At 41.4% G+C, this 15,584-nt stretch overlaps 1 protein-coding gene across 3 annotated transcripts in view; it reads left to right on the top strand.

Annotated features, from left to right (window-relative positions):
• The window catches only part of DNAJC5B (DnaJ heat shock protein family (Hsp40) member C5 beta), a 93,073-nt gene that overhangs the window by 14,994 nt on the left and 62,495 nt on the right, over positions 1-15,584 (top strand). Inside the window, exon 1 of one of the 3 annotated variants that reach the window (XM_059166336.1) lies at positions 7,783-7,920. The exons of the other annotated variants lie outside the window; for them this stretch is intronic. The gene's annotated coding sequence lies outside the window, so the exon portion shown is untranslated. Of the gene's footprint in view, positions 1-7,782; positions 7,921-15,584 lie in introns of those variants that run through there. 3 annotated transcript variants of the gene reach the window in all.

Genomic DNA, 15,584 nt, shown 5'->3' with positions numbered 1-15,584 from the left:
ACCATCCCTTCCTTCTAGTTCTGCCTGCTGCTGCCCTGGGGCACACACTCGTCCTCTTTCCCTAAGATCACCCATCTCCCCAGCTTCGTTCCTCTGCACTCTGTTGTTCACAACTTTCTAATGTAAGAACTGGAGGTAGTCATTTGCCAGTTTAAAAACAGTTCAAGTTTTCCCACTGTTTAAAAAATGAAGATCAAACTCTATCTTGGCTTTCAAGGTCTTTCACCTTCTCTATTCTCTCCCTTCTGTCACCCATTGACTCAGCCCTCCTCACTTTATGCTTTAGAGGGACCTCTGTTCTTTCCTTTCTCCAGCCTGCCCAGCCCTTTCTTTCATCAATGGTGTTACTCATACAGCTCTCCCCTCTTCCTTCTGCTCCTCCTCCTCCTTAAGATTTTTTTTTGGTGGGGAGGGGCAGAGAGAGAGAGAGAGGAAGATAGAGTCTCCAGTGGACTCTGCACTGAGCGTGAAGGCTGACACAGGGCTTGACCTTACAACCCTGAGATCACAATCTGAGCCAAAGCCGAGAGTCAGGATGCTTAACCAACTGTACCACCCAGGCACTCCATACATCTCCCTTCTGATAGCTGAACTCCTACAGGATTCCTCCTAAATGGCTGACTTTTTCTTCCTCAGTTATTTCTGATTTTCTTATGACACTCTTATTTTTACCACCCTTTATGCTGAAGGAGTGAGCAAGGTGGGGTTGGAAGACCAGTGAGGAGAGTGTAGAAGAGTTTTTCATTCTCTTTCTTTCTTTCTTTCTTTTTTTCTTTCTTTCTTTTTTATTATTTATTTGAGAGAGAATGAAAATGAGTGGAATCACAGAGATAGAGGGAGAAGCAGTCTCCCCACTGAACAGGGAGGCTGCTGTGGGACTTGATCCCAGGACGTTGGGATCATGACCTAAGCCAAAAGCAGATGCTTAAGCAACTGAACCACCCAGGCACCCCAAGAGTAGAAGAGTTTCTTACGATAGGAAATAGCATGTGCAAAGACTCAAGAGAAAAGAGAGAATGGTACCTTCAAGGAACTAAACAGTATATAGTAATTAGTGGAAATGGAATCTGAGGAGAGAATAAGGAATTGGAGAGAGATGGCAGTGGAGAAGGAAGCAGAAGGTTGCCCTGCTAAGGACTGGGATTTTAGCTTAAGATCAGTGCACAATTTTTTTTTTCTCTCTTTAAATAAAGTTTGTTTTTTAGTAATCTCTACATTCAGTACAGGGCTTGAACTCACAATCCCAACCTTAAGAGTTGTGTGCTCTCCCAACTGAGCCAGCCGGGCATCCACAGTGTTTACAAGTTACAAGTTACAAGTTTACAAGCAGGGGACAGTTAGGATACTATTTGCATTTTAAAACAATGTAGTGTATGGAGAACAGGTGGGAGTGGAGAAAAACCGCAGAAAAGACTGTCAGGAGGGCATGGTAAACCAGGAAGATGATGAGTCTGGTTTAGGATAGTGACGGTGGGAAAGAGGAAGGCAGTGGGCTTCTGGAAGGCCCAGGAACAATACTAGTCGTACTACGTGCAGTATCACTTCCCACTAATGCCGTACTAAGCAGATCAGACTTTCTATTGCAGGAAACAAGGGCAACAAGGATTTCTTGGCTCAGGTAAATGAACACTTTTCAAAGAGAACACCGGAGATGGGGTAGAAGATGGCTAGAAGGGGAAGACTAGTTGCAGTAGGACAGACAGAAAGGCAAGGCAGCTGAGGTAGACTATTAAATATTGACAGTGCCCAGCTGCTCAAAGCAAGTGGGCCTCTCAGAAACTCTGATCCTGCCCCAAGCAGAGTTTAATGGAAATAGAGTTTTAATTAAAAAGTTATATGTGCATGTAGTAAAGATTTAAACATCATGAAACTTTATGTTATGAAAAACAAGTCTTCCTCTTCTCCCAGTCTCCAGTCCTTTCCCTCCATGGAACTTGAGACAGATTTCACATGCTCTCCAGAAATATTCTATGCATATATGAACATGTGTAAGTATGTATTATGCATACGTCTCTCTCTCTGTTAAAGTTCCCAGATCACCTAGGTATTCAATAAACCTTGGTAAATAGATGTCTGTACCTCTATTGTTCCTGATAGTCTCCATACTATTTTTTCCTAAGAATTATTGGGCATTTTATTCTCTATTACTCTTCACAGCATAAATTTTAATTTGACCCTTTCCTTCTCTCCAACTCAGATTTTAGATGAAAGTCTTGATTTGAAGACAAGTTTCCTACCTGCCAGGTCATTGACAATCCTCAAAGGCTTCAGTGGGTCCTTTTCAGGGTGTGTAATGTCTGGTAGCCGGGGTCATCACCAGAAACCCAAATTGTGTCCTTTGACAGTATCCTGAGATAGCTGTCTGAGTCCTACATTTTTCTTTCTCAAAGTCATTGCCTATACCAGAAAAGATAAAGTGCCCCCAGACGCCTTATTTATATTATAATATAAGATGTATCTATATCTTGATACATACCTACATACATGTTATAATAAGTGTTTGTTTTAGATCGAATACACCTTCTGAACAGCACACAAATAGTGCTATTTAGGCCATTATTTCTATTTTCCCCATCTCTCAAACATAATTTCAGTCAGATTTACATAAAGACAACATTTCTTGCCAAGTTCTAAACTAACAGAAATAGCAATCATAAAAACAATTTTTTTTTTTTGTATTTAGCGCCTACTGTATTAGGGTGCTCCAGAGAAGCAGAGCAAATAGGAGATATCTAGCTATGTTTATATCTGTATCCATATCTATATCCATGGTTTATTATAAGGAACTGGCTCACACAATCATAGAGCCTGACAAGTCCTAAGACCTTCATTTGGCATGCTAGAGACCCACGAGAGCCAATAGTATATTTCTAGTCCAAATGCCAGCAGGATAGAGACCCAGGAAACACCAAGGGTTAGTTACAGTATGAGGGCGGGAAAGAACCAATGTCCTAGCACATGACAGTCTGGCAGAAGGAAATCTCTTCCTTGCAGGAGGGTCAGCGCTCTCTTTTATCCAAGCCTTCAACTGATGAGTGAGGCCCACCCACCTAGGGAGAGTAATCTGTTTTACTCAGCCTACAGATTCAAATGTTCATCTCATCCAAAAACACCCTCACAGATATATCTGGGATAATCTTTTTGGTCAGACACTAGGCACTCCATGGCCTAGTCTAGCTGACACATAAAATCAGCCATCACATCTTTTATGCCACCAGCGGGCTTAGGAATTATGTAATTGCCATAAAGAGCCATGTAGAAAGTAGTGTCACTTTCTGATCAAAAGAAGTTTATTTAACAAATGTTTACACATTTTAGAGATGAGGAAACTGTGGTTCAGAGGGTTGGAATAAGTTCTGTAAGGTGGCAGAGCCATGATTCTAACCTAGGTCTAAATGATTCCATCTGGTATGCTTAGCCTGTGTGGTAGCTGCCTCCCAGTACTGTTGCTACGTTCCCCGTAAGTCCGGAGGTGCTCCCTCCTTAGCAGTAGGACATGTCTGAAGGCATGAGCTATTGATCCAAGCTCAGGGGCAGCAGCAGCAGGGTTTTTTTTTTTTCCCCCACATGTCTGAACATACCAAACTTGAGTGCCACTCGGAGCTACCAGTAGGTTCTTCACGTTCCTTTGCCTTTGAGGTAATCCACAGAACATTAACAGTTGCTACCCTTTACTGAAAGCTACGTTCTTGGACTTTGCATGAATGATTTCATTTAATGTTTGCAATGACCCTGTGTTCTTCCCACCAGTCCACTCTCCCGTGGAAGGGCGAGGATGACATGGTCACTGTAGACTGTCAAGGGCAGGGACTCTGAGATATCCCTCTTAAACCACTGTCTTTGGAGCCACCAAGAGTGCCCCACATTGTCTTCAAGGTTCCCATGGACCAGCAAAATCCTATAACGCTCCCCCAAATTTGCCCATAAAAACAGCTTACAACATGCACGAATGAATAATTCTACAGCTGTGTGCTGTCTGCTGATTCACCCATGGAACAGGCCTGGGCTTTCCCTACATTGGGTTTGTTCCTCATGGCCTGACATGTTGCTGCTCCTCACTTTCCATCTCTTCTAGCCCTTTTAGGAAACATTGTCCAGTGACAAACTTACTGTACGTCTCTAAATCAATCTCATTCAAAGGTGACTCCTCCATCCTGTCTTCCTACAGCACTTTCTGGATTCTGAGCTCTCCAGAAGTGCTCTTCATGCTAACAGCATAAGCAGTTTCTACAATGCTGCGGAGTCAGCTTCAGCCACAGCAAACCCCTTGTCTGAGAGAGCAGGAATGGCTATCAGTAAGGCATGTCTTACCCAGAATCAGAATTAGAAGCCAAATCATCCATCTCCCAGTTCACTGTTTCTGGCATACCATGTAGACATCAGTTCTGATGGGAGTGGGGTTCAGTCCAATATGGTGGAAGCAACATATCTCCAAGGCAACATATAAGGGGCAGACATGCAGTCTGTACCAGGTGACAAGGGGTGTCAGCACTTCTTTTGCACGTCTGCCTCTGTTTACAAAAATGCACAAGGACGTAGGTGCAGCATGAACAAAGCAAGGGTCGGCAGAAAAACTGGGACAAGATGGTCCTTTTTTTTTTTTTTATCAACAGAAGCAAATTGCCTTTGGTTTTCATGCTTCCCTGGAAGGCCCAGGAAAGAGCTAAGATTCATATCTGTCTGGAATTGCAGGAAGTGACTCACTATGGCCCCAAATCCCAATGGAAGAGGCTTTGGCTTGTAGCATGTGTTTACAGAAAATCAGCCTGTAAGTCTGCATAGATGCACCCATGATCCACCTGTGTAGGCCAATGAGGAAGCATCTGGGGTCTGTGGGATGACATTTCTAGATCAGAGCGCTGGTCTGCCTCCATCTCATCACTGGTTGTTTCCAGAGCTTGTGAACCATACGACAGAAGCTGAGAGTAAACAGGTTTGTTTCACCAAAGACTCTGAGAACTCTCTACCAGAAAAACACTAACACAAGGAAACAGTCATTAGTCGTAACAACTCACAAAAGAAAGAAAAATAAAACTTTTATTTTGTTTTATTCAAGGTCATCTACTTTTTATTTTTAAAAAGAGGGTAAATGAACTCTAGGTACTTTGAGAGCAATAAGGCAGCTGAGAAGGCAGCATATTCTAGAGGGGCATAAAGATGTTGGAAGGTACCCAGAGACATGGGTGCTCATCCCAACTGCCAAGAACTCATTGGCACCCTTGGACAAATCACCGACTTTACTGCTTGACCTGGGATTCTTGGAATTGGAAGACCTGTGTTTCTATCAGGTTCTGCTAATAATCATCTGAATTTGATGTGAACGTTCTCTGCACCTCAGTTTCTTGATTTGTAAAATGGAAATAATAACATATACCCTGCCTACCTGTACCAATCACTGTGGGTTAAATGAACCTATGTGAAAATACTCTGTAAACAACAGAGTGCTCTCTAAGCTTTTTCCTATGATGCGCTCATAATGTCTTTTGCTGAAAGTGAAGCAGGAGATTGGAGGAGGTGGTGGAGCATAGTAAAAAGACTAGGGCCCTCTGGGACACAGAGAAGCATGTGGGACAGGGATGCAGCTGGGTTTGGAGACCATGGGCCTATGGGGGCAACATCTGCCTCACCAGTGAGTGGGCAATCGACTCTCAGCTGTAGTGGTGGAAGAAATTAGGGGTTTTGACAAGGGAATAGTTACAATGGTGATGCCAGAATCTAAGTTGAACAGGGAAAGTGTTGAAGAAAGGGACTTGGTTGATAGATTTGGGGAGCTGGAGGTATGAGTGAAATGTAAATGTTATGTACCGAAAGGAGTTAGCTGGTGAGGTAGACAGTGATGGGCTTGGAGTGTGAGTTTGGAGTTCAAGGTTTGAGAGCTGGAGGATATTCTATTCTAGTAGGGCAAGGAGCCATGAGGGAAAGGGTGCGACTTGGAAAACCATCTGGGAGCTGAAGGGCCCCAAGTTGGTGACAGGATTTGGCGTGGAGTCAGAGCTGAGCGCCAGAGTCCTGAGAGAATATGTGAGGTGTCAGATCTGGGAATGGGTAGGGGGAGGACACGGGAACATGGATGGTAGACACATCCAAGGTAGGGGGCAGTGCGTGTGGAAGGGCTGTGAGGAGAATGCTGAAGGTCTTTCAAGGTAAATGAGGCTCAGAGAACAGAATGACCCAGAGGCATGCTTGATTTAAAATTTGGTATGAGTTATATATAAATCAACCATTTTACGTTTTGATAATCAAAAGTTGTAGGGGCATCTTGGCCTCAATATGCAAATATTTAAAACAAATTATAATGGAAAACTCCTTTTAACCTGTGACATTTTTTATAACAGGCCCAGTGGCATGCTGGAGCCAGTTAGTACCAGTGGATGAGAGCCACACATTGGTAAATTCTCTGGAATTTTACGAGCTGGGTGTCATGTTGGCAGCTTGCAATCGGCCTGGAGGGAATAGTTACACCATGAAAATCCACAAACACTATGAGCTAGGGCTTCTTCTCCCCTGAAAATCTCTCTGGTTGTTAAACATTTCCCAAGACACCACTGAAGAGGCCTAAATACACACTCCAAATCTGCCCAACTTTATAGTCCTAAACTTGACTAGCTGCCTCACTGACAGACATATGGTTAAACCCCTCGGACCTGGGACTCCGATCTTGTTTGGAAGTAGGGTCTTCGCAGATGTAGTTAGGATACGTTAACATGAGGTCTACTGGAGTAGGGTGGGTCCTTATTCCAATTTGACTGCCATCTTTATAAGAAGAGGAGACTCAGAGACAGACACACAGAGAGAACACCGTGTTGAGATGCAGACACGGGGAAGAACGCCACGACTATGGAAGCAGAAATGGAGGTACCTCAAAGATGGTCTGCAACTCCAGAAGCTAAGAGGAAGTTGTGATCCAGATTCTCCCTCAGAGCTGCCAAAGGAACCACCACCTGCCGACACCTTGATTTCAGACTTCCAGCCTCTAAGACTGTGAGGGAATACACTTTGGTTTTTCGAAGTTACCCTGTTTGCGCTACCTCGTTACAGCAGTGCTCAGAAAGTGAGGTATCTGTTATGCTATCAAGTTTGGGCACAAAGCAAGTGGAAGTTCCCCAGTGTGAACCACAAAGGGAAGGTCCCTGGTCCCTGTGCTCTGGTTCCCAGGGGGATCCTCCCCTCCTACTCCTCCACCATGTATTTTCTGTACCATCCTCTTGTCCTTCTTGTTGGGCGCCTTGTGTTGTGTATTATGCTTTCAAGTGGAGACATGTTGCCTCCTGCTCTTCTAGGTGGTAACCAGAGGTTGTATACTCATGCCTTGTGGATCAAAGTTGCTAAATGTGATGCTGGGAGAACCATTTCGGAATGTGTGTCTGCCTTTATTTTTAAAAAATTTCTTGTGCACTTTATTGTTTTTTAATTGAATTTTTGTGTGTTTGCCTTTAAATAAAAACACCCCATCTTGCTGGCCAAGGAAAACTTGACTAAGAGCTGCCATCTGGGGACTTCCTCAATATACCCAAGGGAGAGAGAATGTCTCTTGGCCTTTGCCTCCGCCACACCTCACCCAAGCTGGCGGGCATTTATTCAGCATGAACTTGCTGCCTGCATCTCTTAAATCTTCTGTCCGGCCCAGCCAATCAGTAGATGGGCCAATCAGTAGAAGTTCAACAACTGTCCTGAAGTTTCTGCCTTCAGACAGAAGCTTCAACACAAATTTTTGTAAGCTTGTGATTGAAATCCACCAACTGACTACTTGACACTATTGCAAAACTTCGGCTTTGGAAGAACGCAATAAAAGGGTGATGCCCCCCTACACATGGCTTGCCCCACCCCGATGCTTCCCTGAGTATTTTTCTCATAATTCTGGGAATCTCAGGTGGCCGAGGGAGAGGCATCAGGGATACTGAAAATCAAGGGTGATTTGAGGTGAGTAATATTTCAAGGTTGAAAGTTGTTTACAGTCCATTGCTCTTCCAACACCAGAGGGCGATACATCCACACTGAATAGCCAGTGTCTTGCTTCAGGACTGAAATCCTGGGAACCCATGAAACTTTTTTCTTTCTTTACTTTTTTCTTTCTTTCTTTCTTTCTTTCTTTCTTTCTTTCTTTCTTTCTTTCTTTCTTTCTTTCTTTCTTTCTCTTTCTATGTGAGAACAAATGCTGAGCTGAATATTTGGTCATTTGGCTATTTTGTTTAGACCTCTGATAAAGTTACAGAGAAGGCTTTTGAGCCACTTACTGGGTGTCCAAGCCCTGGGACTTGGGGAAGGGATACCCGCAGATGGGTGCTGTGCAAGGTTGCTGCTTCCTTTGTGGGCAAGCACTTGTCACTCACACTCTTACTCCATCCAGAGATTGTCTAGTTCTGGTGAGTTTTGTGGGAGGGTTTAGACTGTGTCCCAGTAAGAGCTACCTTGTATAGAGACCCAGCTTGTCACTTCCAGGGCTAGTCATTTTTAAACTGGTTCCATGGGGTTGCTCTACTTAGTATCTGGAGGTGAGGTCTGGCCCTGAGAGAATGGAGAAGAGAGGAGATGCTGTGGGGAGGATTAAGGGAAGGCAGAGATCGTAACAGTTATTACCTAGACAGAAGTAGGGCTCCGATGATGGTGACCACTGACCAGTCTGTGTCTGTGGCCTTATACCAGCTCCTAGCAATGCCCTCTGATAGGACATCCAGCAGAATGTGCATCATTTCTGGAACAACACAGAAAACTGTATAGTTCACTGAAGAGTCTGGAAGGAGCAGGAGTAGGCTGCAGAGTAGAGGAGGAACTGGGGAGGCTGGGAGGCTTGCCTATGGTGAGAGCCCTGGGAAATGGTGACTGGGTCGATATCGAGGTGAGGACTTGGAGCCCTGAGGCCTGAACGAAGAGCCCAGTTTGGACAGGTTCCTGCCTAGGTGGCAGGAGGGAGGAGATACCACCAGCAGTGCTCATCTAACCTTGCATGTCTGGAACCCATGGATGTGTGTACGCAATTATAGAAAAATCTGCACCCAATTACATGACTCATCCAGAAAGGGATTTGTCCACATTCACCCCCTGGGAGAGGCAGCTAAGCTTTAGTCATTCATTTCTGAGCACCTTCCACTGGCACTCAAGAGAGATCAAGATTGTTCTTAGCAATGGCATGTTTTGTCTGGTATGTCATCAATAGCAAAGTACCATTTACCATGTAAGATACAAGAAGGTCTTGTAGATAAGAAGTAGTGATAATGGGTTGGTTGCAATTTAGTGGGCCAGCTGAAAGGGAAAACTTTGACAAAATGAGGGAAGAGTGTATATGTAAAATAGAAGGTACAAGGTAACTGTCATTTTTCAGATGAATAAGATGAAATGTACCAATGAGAAGATTCACTTTGGACAGTAGAAATTGATGCAAAAATCTTGGCACGGTGGACCCAGAAGGCACAGAGGACTGCTTTGCTTCCCAGGCCTGTGATCATCACAGGGGCTGTCTAGCTGTGTACACCAATAAGAAAAGATTCTCTTTGTCATTTACAATTATATTGCTCAATACAGCCTTTCTACTTAAGGATATAAAACAAAAGAATTTGGAAGCAAGGCACTTAGAGTTCACTTCAGTTCCAGCTTTTTGTCCCTCATCATTGATGTTCATGCTTGGGGAAGTCACATGACCACACTTAGCCTGTTATCTCTTTCCAAAAATGAGCATTGAGTATCAAACGCTGGAAGGACCAGTGAAAATACTTAGGAAATTACCAGGTGGGACATAAGTGCAGTTACTGGTCTCTAGAGGGCATCCTTAGCAATTCCTTCTCTTTCAAATATTTGTCTTTTCCCTGGGCTGGGTGAGGCTTCTCTTTTCTTTCTTTAAAAAATTTTTTTTTATTAATTTTTTTTTATAAACATAATGTATTATTAGCCCCAGGGGTACAGGTCTGTGAATTGCCGGGTTTATACACTTCACAGCACTCACCATATCACATACCCTCCCCAATGTCCATTACCCCTCCACCCTCTCCCTACCCATCTACTCCCGGCCACCCTCAGTTTGTTTTGTGACATTAAGATTCTCTTATGGTTTGTCTCCCTCCCAATCCCATCTTGTTTCATTTATTCTTTTCCTATGCCCCAACCCTCCACGTTGCATCTCCTCATATCAGGGAGATCATATGATAGTTGTCTTTCTCCAATTGACTTATTTTGCTAAGCATAATCCACGTCGTCGCAAATGGCAAGATTTCATTTCTTTTGATGGCTGCATAGTATTCCATTGTATATATATACCACTTCTTCTTTATCCATTCATCTGTTGATGGACATCTTGGTTCTTTCCTTAGTTTGACTATTGTGGAGATTGCTGCTATAAACATTCGGGTGCACATGCCCTTTTGGATCACTACATTTGTATCTTTAGGGTAAATACCCAGTAGTGCAATTGCTGGGTCATAGGGCAGTTCTATTTTCAACTTTTTGAGGAAACTCCATGCTGTTTTCCAGAGTGGTTGCACCAGCTTGCATTCCTGGGTAAGGCTTCTCTTGAAAGGGGGCTTCATTAGAGTTAAGATAAAGCTATATGTTAGGTCAGTACTGTTATTAAACTACCACTTAAATGCCAAACAAATAGGGATGAAAACTATATTGCTTTCCACGTACTGTTTTCATAGGCAGTTTAGCTACATTCAGACGACAATTTGCAGAACAATCCCTTTGTACTGGAAACTGTCGTGAAGGTCTTTTGCCTTGCGCGAAAGTTTTTGCCTTCTACGGTTTTCTTTTTAGCTAATTAACATAAGGAACACCTTGGGCTACTGCGAACAGAGAACAACTATTGGTAAAAACAAGGATCAAGGGTCGGATTACAGACATTTTGTCAAAGAAACACTTCTGTTGGATGGAAAACCTTCTTGATTATTACAGCAATGGCTTACTGTAAGTAAGTGACAAGGTGTTTAAGCTTCACACCTGTGAAAGATGTACTGTGTTTCCTGATCAAGGGACAAATCTTGGTCAATTCTTTTTTTTTCCCCCCAGTAACACAGGTCTCAGACTCAGAGCTTACTTAACTAGATACTGTTCTTGTCCCCAAACTACAAGGTAGACCTCATGAATGAATGTGCTTGTGGTAATTCCTTGTTTGTCATTATTTCAACAAATTTTTTTTTCTTGAACTTTCTCACATACACTATCTGACTCAGTCACAGGTTAATAAGCAAGGGACTATCGCAGGCAGCAGTCCCCTGCAATTAGGCGGTAAGCTTCTGAAGCAAAACTCTGAAGTGTGAGCTTAGACTAGGGAACGGCCAGCCAGTTTCAAAACCTGGGTCTGCTGCTTACTGGTTGGCGACCTTGAGCAATTCATTTAACCTCTCCTCTCTAAAATAATTTTACATTCCTCCTCTATAAAATAAGAATGTGAAAAAACCACCTTATACTTTTGTAGGATTTCAATGAGCTAATCTAGTTAACATGTGTTAGTTACTATCATGATGTCATCATCATCATCACCACCTCTGAGCCTCACAATTTCCACTGTAGTGCTCTGCACAGTGTGATAACAGGGGAGCAATTTCCCCTTGCGGTGCAACCGACTCTACCTACTAAGGAATTATGAAATTTCAGATGAAATCTACCAGGAATGCCCATTCAAATTCTTGGAGACTTTCAGATTACTCTGCTCTTATTTTAGAGGGTAGGAAGAGTGCTCGCTTCGGCAGCACATATACTAAAATTAGAGGGTAGGAAGAGAGTAACTTTTTAACAGTTGCCTAAATACCAACCCGAGAAGACAATCATTAGATCTTTGTTTATAAAAATTCCTGGTGTAATCTTAGCACGCCGTAGCAGACTTTGATTAAAGGTCTGAGAAATAGAAAGGTTCCTATTTCATTTTACAGAGAAGACACAGGCTTATAATGACTTATAGTCTAAGAAACAGGAATGTTATTTTTGGATAGTCTTTCCTAAGTTAAATTAGGCAAAGTCAAATTCTATTGTGTGTTTAATAACACAGATGCAATTATCTTTAGTAAATGTTTTCTTAGGAAACCCAAGTAGTGAAAAATTCCCCCAGAGAGCTGCTTGGCTGGCAGACATTTTCTATGTTACTTAAGCGAGACATCTCTGTCCATGAGATCTAGTGAATAAAAGAAGTGATGAACAGTGGCTCTCAACCTGCTCAGCTCTTTTGAACCACCTGGAATCCTAAAAATGCCTGAGCCTCGCCCCACCCTGAGATTTTACTTCAGGATAGCTCAGAGATTTTGCTTTGGGATAATCTAGTAGGGCCTGGGCAACAGAATTCTTAAAAATCTTTCTGAGCAATTCTAGAAAGAGTTCCTCTTTTGTCTTTAGCCTTCTATGATTCTATAGTCTCACACTTCCTACGTACGTATAGATTTAGCACATTAAAATACCATCCCTTTGTAACTTCTCTTTAAAAGGGACATTTTTTAACTTTGGAAAAATATGAAACATGATAGGAATTAAATAATATGTTCTTCTAGACCATATTTAAAAATCTGATTTTACAGAGAAATGCCATGATTGCTCTGTCTGAGATGTCACTGGTGTGGTAGCCAATAGCCTCTTCATTTTACACAAGAAAGCATCTGCTTTTTTTTCCTTTCTAAATTCACTTAACAGAAGGAAGCTCTTGCCCAAAAGACTCTTCCCTTTGAAATTTACAAAAGGATAACCCAAACTCCATACATTATAATACTAACACAATGTAGAGAGGTAGTAAAAATAGTAACAATGCTGCTAATATTGCCTCTGTTCATCCTGTTAGGCTGTTTTGAATAGGATTTGTGGGGGACTACATGCTCTTCCATATTGTATGTTCAAAGATGAGTGATAGCTGCACCTGCCAAGATATGAAATTTAAATGAAACTGTTTACTCTGATTTTCATGATTGATAGACTATTTTGGTTGAATATCCAAATTCCTCTTATACATGCTGCAGCTTCTGTGCTGCAGTACTAGTCCTTTCTTATAATAAGCCTAACGCTATGCAGCAACAGAGAGAGGAGCATAAAAGGTCCCTAGGAGCACCTAAGGGAATGGCAAAGACCTCATAAACAGAAAACAGAGAAAACTGGCATGTAAACTACTCCCTCCCCACCATATATGGTTCTCTCTCCAATTTTCTATCTCCCAGAGAGAGCAACTTTTGCTCAATCTTGGAATATCTCCTAAGCTCTCCTCTTTAAACTTGAATGATTCAATTGGCAATGCTTTTACAGTACTCTTAGTGCATTTCGTATTGAGGAATTATTTGTGTGCTTGCCATTACTTCTTTCCTTTTACAAATATCACTTGAAATACACGGCTTCTCGAAAGTCTCACCTAGTTAAGTGGAATATGATCCCATCAATCTCTGGCTCTATCTTTAAATGATACACGAGAAGCCATATATGCATAGGCATGTGCTGAAATCCTATGTATGAGAGCATAGTCTGCATATTTCTTTTATTTCTCCAATTTAAGCACCATGGGACAGGTATGTTCAATGGAATGTACTCTTCCAACTGCTCAGAATATGTTTTGCTTCTACCAGCAACCCCTTCCTCTAGCTCTTTTCAGAGCTCTGCTTGTTTGTTTTTGTGTGTGTGTGTGTGTTTTAAAGATTTTATTTATTTATTAATTGACAGAGACAAATCCCAAGTAGGCAGAGAGGCAGGCAGAGAGAGGAGGAAGCAGGCTCCCTGCCGATCAGAGAGCGCAATGCGGGGCTCAATCCCAGGACCCTGGGATCATGACCTGAGCGGAAAGCAGAGGCTTTAACCGACTGAGCCACCCAGGCGCCCCTCTGCTTTGTTATTTTTGTTCAGGGAAGCTTTCTTTACTCTGTTACACTGTTGTACATGGTCTTGGAACACCTCTCCTAAGCTTCATTTATATATTTAACTGAGTGATCGTTTGATTAATACCTGCCTTTCTTGGTAGACTGGATCTCTGACCACAAACTGAAAGTTTACATTTGATTTTGTTTACCAGTATATTTCTAGCCTTGAGCCCAGTGCCCCGACCTAGTAGGTGACTAAAAGTTGAATGACTAGATGAATAAGAAGCTGTGTGTTTTCTCTTTGAGACACAGATACACTTCTACTTCACATAGAAGTATTGCAATACTTAGACAATTTTCAAACTCATGGCTTATGTAACACATTTAAAGATTAAAAAGTAATGATTAATATTTAAGAAGTGGTTCATTATATAAAAATAATGAATGTTCCTAAAAATATTAAACTGAATTTGAAGCATAAGCTATAATTTTTTAAAAACAGTCAGCCATAATTTTATATTATTATAGCAGCTTTTTCATTTCATCAAAGGATGTTGTCTTTAAGCTGATACTATTTTTGTTCTAAATGTTTTTAGCTCTCCTCCCCCACCTACTTCTCTGCATGATGATAGGTTGCTTGTTAAACTCTGGCTAGAAATCAGGATTTATGAGATGCAGCTTTTTATTCCTATGTATCTAAAAAAAACCAAAAACAAACACAAACAAACAAACAAAAAACCCCAATGCTATCTAGAGACAAAACTGCTCCAAAATGTTCACATAAAATAACCTACGCTTGCTACCTGTTGTGCTAAGCAGCATAACTTAAATTCTGCCTTCAGCCTCAGGAACCAGATCCCATTGTGCCAAATTCAGAGTAACATCTATCTCATTTGATTTAAGACATTTTCAGTTATAGAATCTTACTCAAAATCATAAGAATTGTCCTTTCATGTGACTTTCTGTTGTATATAAAACTTAAGACATTGTTTTAACAAGAGGTTCCTTCATTCTTAAAATCACTGCATTTATCCCTAGGACTCGGTGCCTCTTGACCAAGATTCAAGTAAAATGTTTAGATATGAAAATTAATTACCGATTAATGATTAATGTAATGAGCAAATAAACTCTCCTCTTTATTAATGTTACATGGTCTTTCCAGTATTTTTCTAATTGTTGAAGTATAGTTGTCATACAATGCTATATTAATTTCAGATGTACAACACAATGAATTAACAATTACATACATTATGAAGTGATCATAATGGTAAGTGTAGTTACTATCTGTCACCATACGATGTTATTGCAGTATTATTGACTGTATTTCCTATGCTATAATTTTCATACTGTGGCTTATTTTACATTTGGAAGTTTGTACCCATTAATTCCCTTTCCCTGTTTCACTGAACTCTCCACCCCTTTAACAACCATCAGTTTGTTCTTTGTATTTATGAATCTGTTTCTGGTTTAGTTTTGTTTTTAAGATTCCACATATAAGTGATATCATATGGTATTTGTCTTTCTCCAACTTATTCTAGGTAACATAATACCCTTTAGGTCCACCTACATAGTCACGAATGGCAAAATTTTGTTACCTTTTTATGGCTAAGTAATATTCCATTCAGATCTTCTTTGTCCATTCATCTCCTGGTGAACACTTAGGTTGCTTCCACATCTTAGTAGTTGTAAATAATGCTGCAGTAAGCATGGGATGCATCTTTTTGAATCAGTATTTTTGTTTTCTTTGAGTAAATACCAAGAAGTAGAATAATTGGATTGTATTTCTATTTTTAAATTTTTGAGGAAACTCTGTACTGTTTTCCATAATGACTGCAT

The sequence above is a fragment of the Mustela lutreola genome, chromosome 3, assembly GCF_030435805.1.
Source record: "Mustela lutreola isolate mMusLut2 chromosome 3, mMusLut2.pri, whole genome shotgun sequence".
Classification (NCBI taxonomy): domain Eukaryota; kingdom Metazoa; phylum Chordata; class Mammalia; order Carnivora; family Mustelidae; genus Mustela; species Mustela lutreola.
The sequence above is the reverse complement of the archived record's forward strand: the minus strand, read 5'-3'. Positions and strand labels throughout refer to the sequence as shown.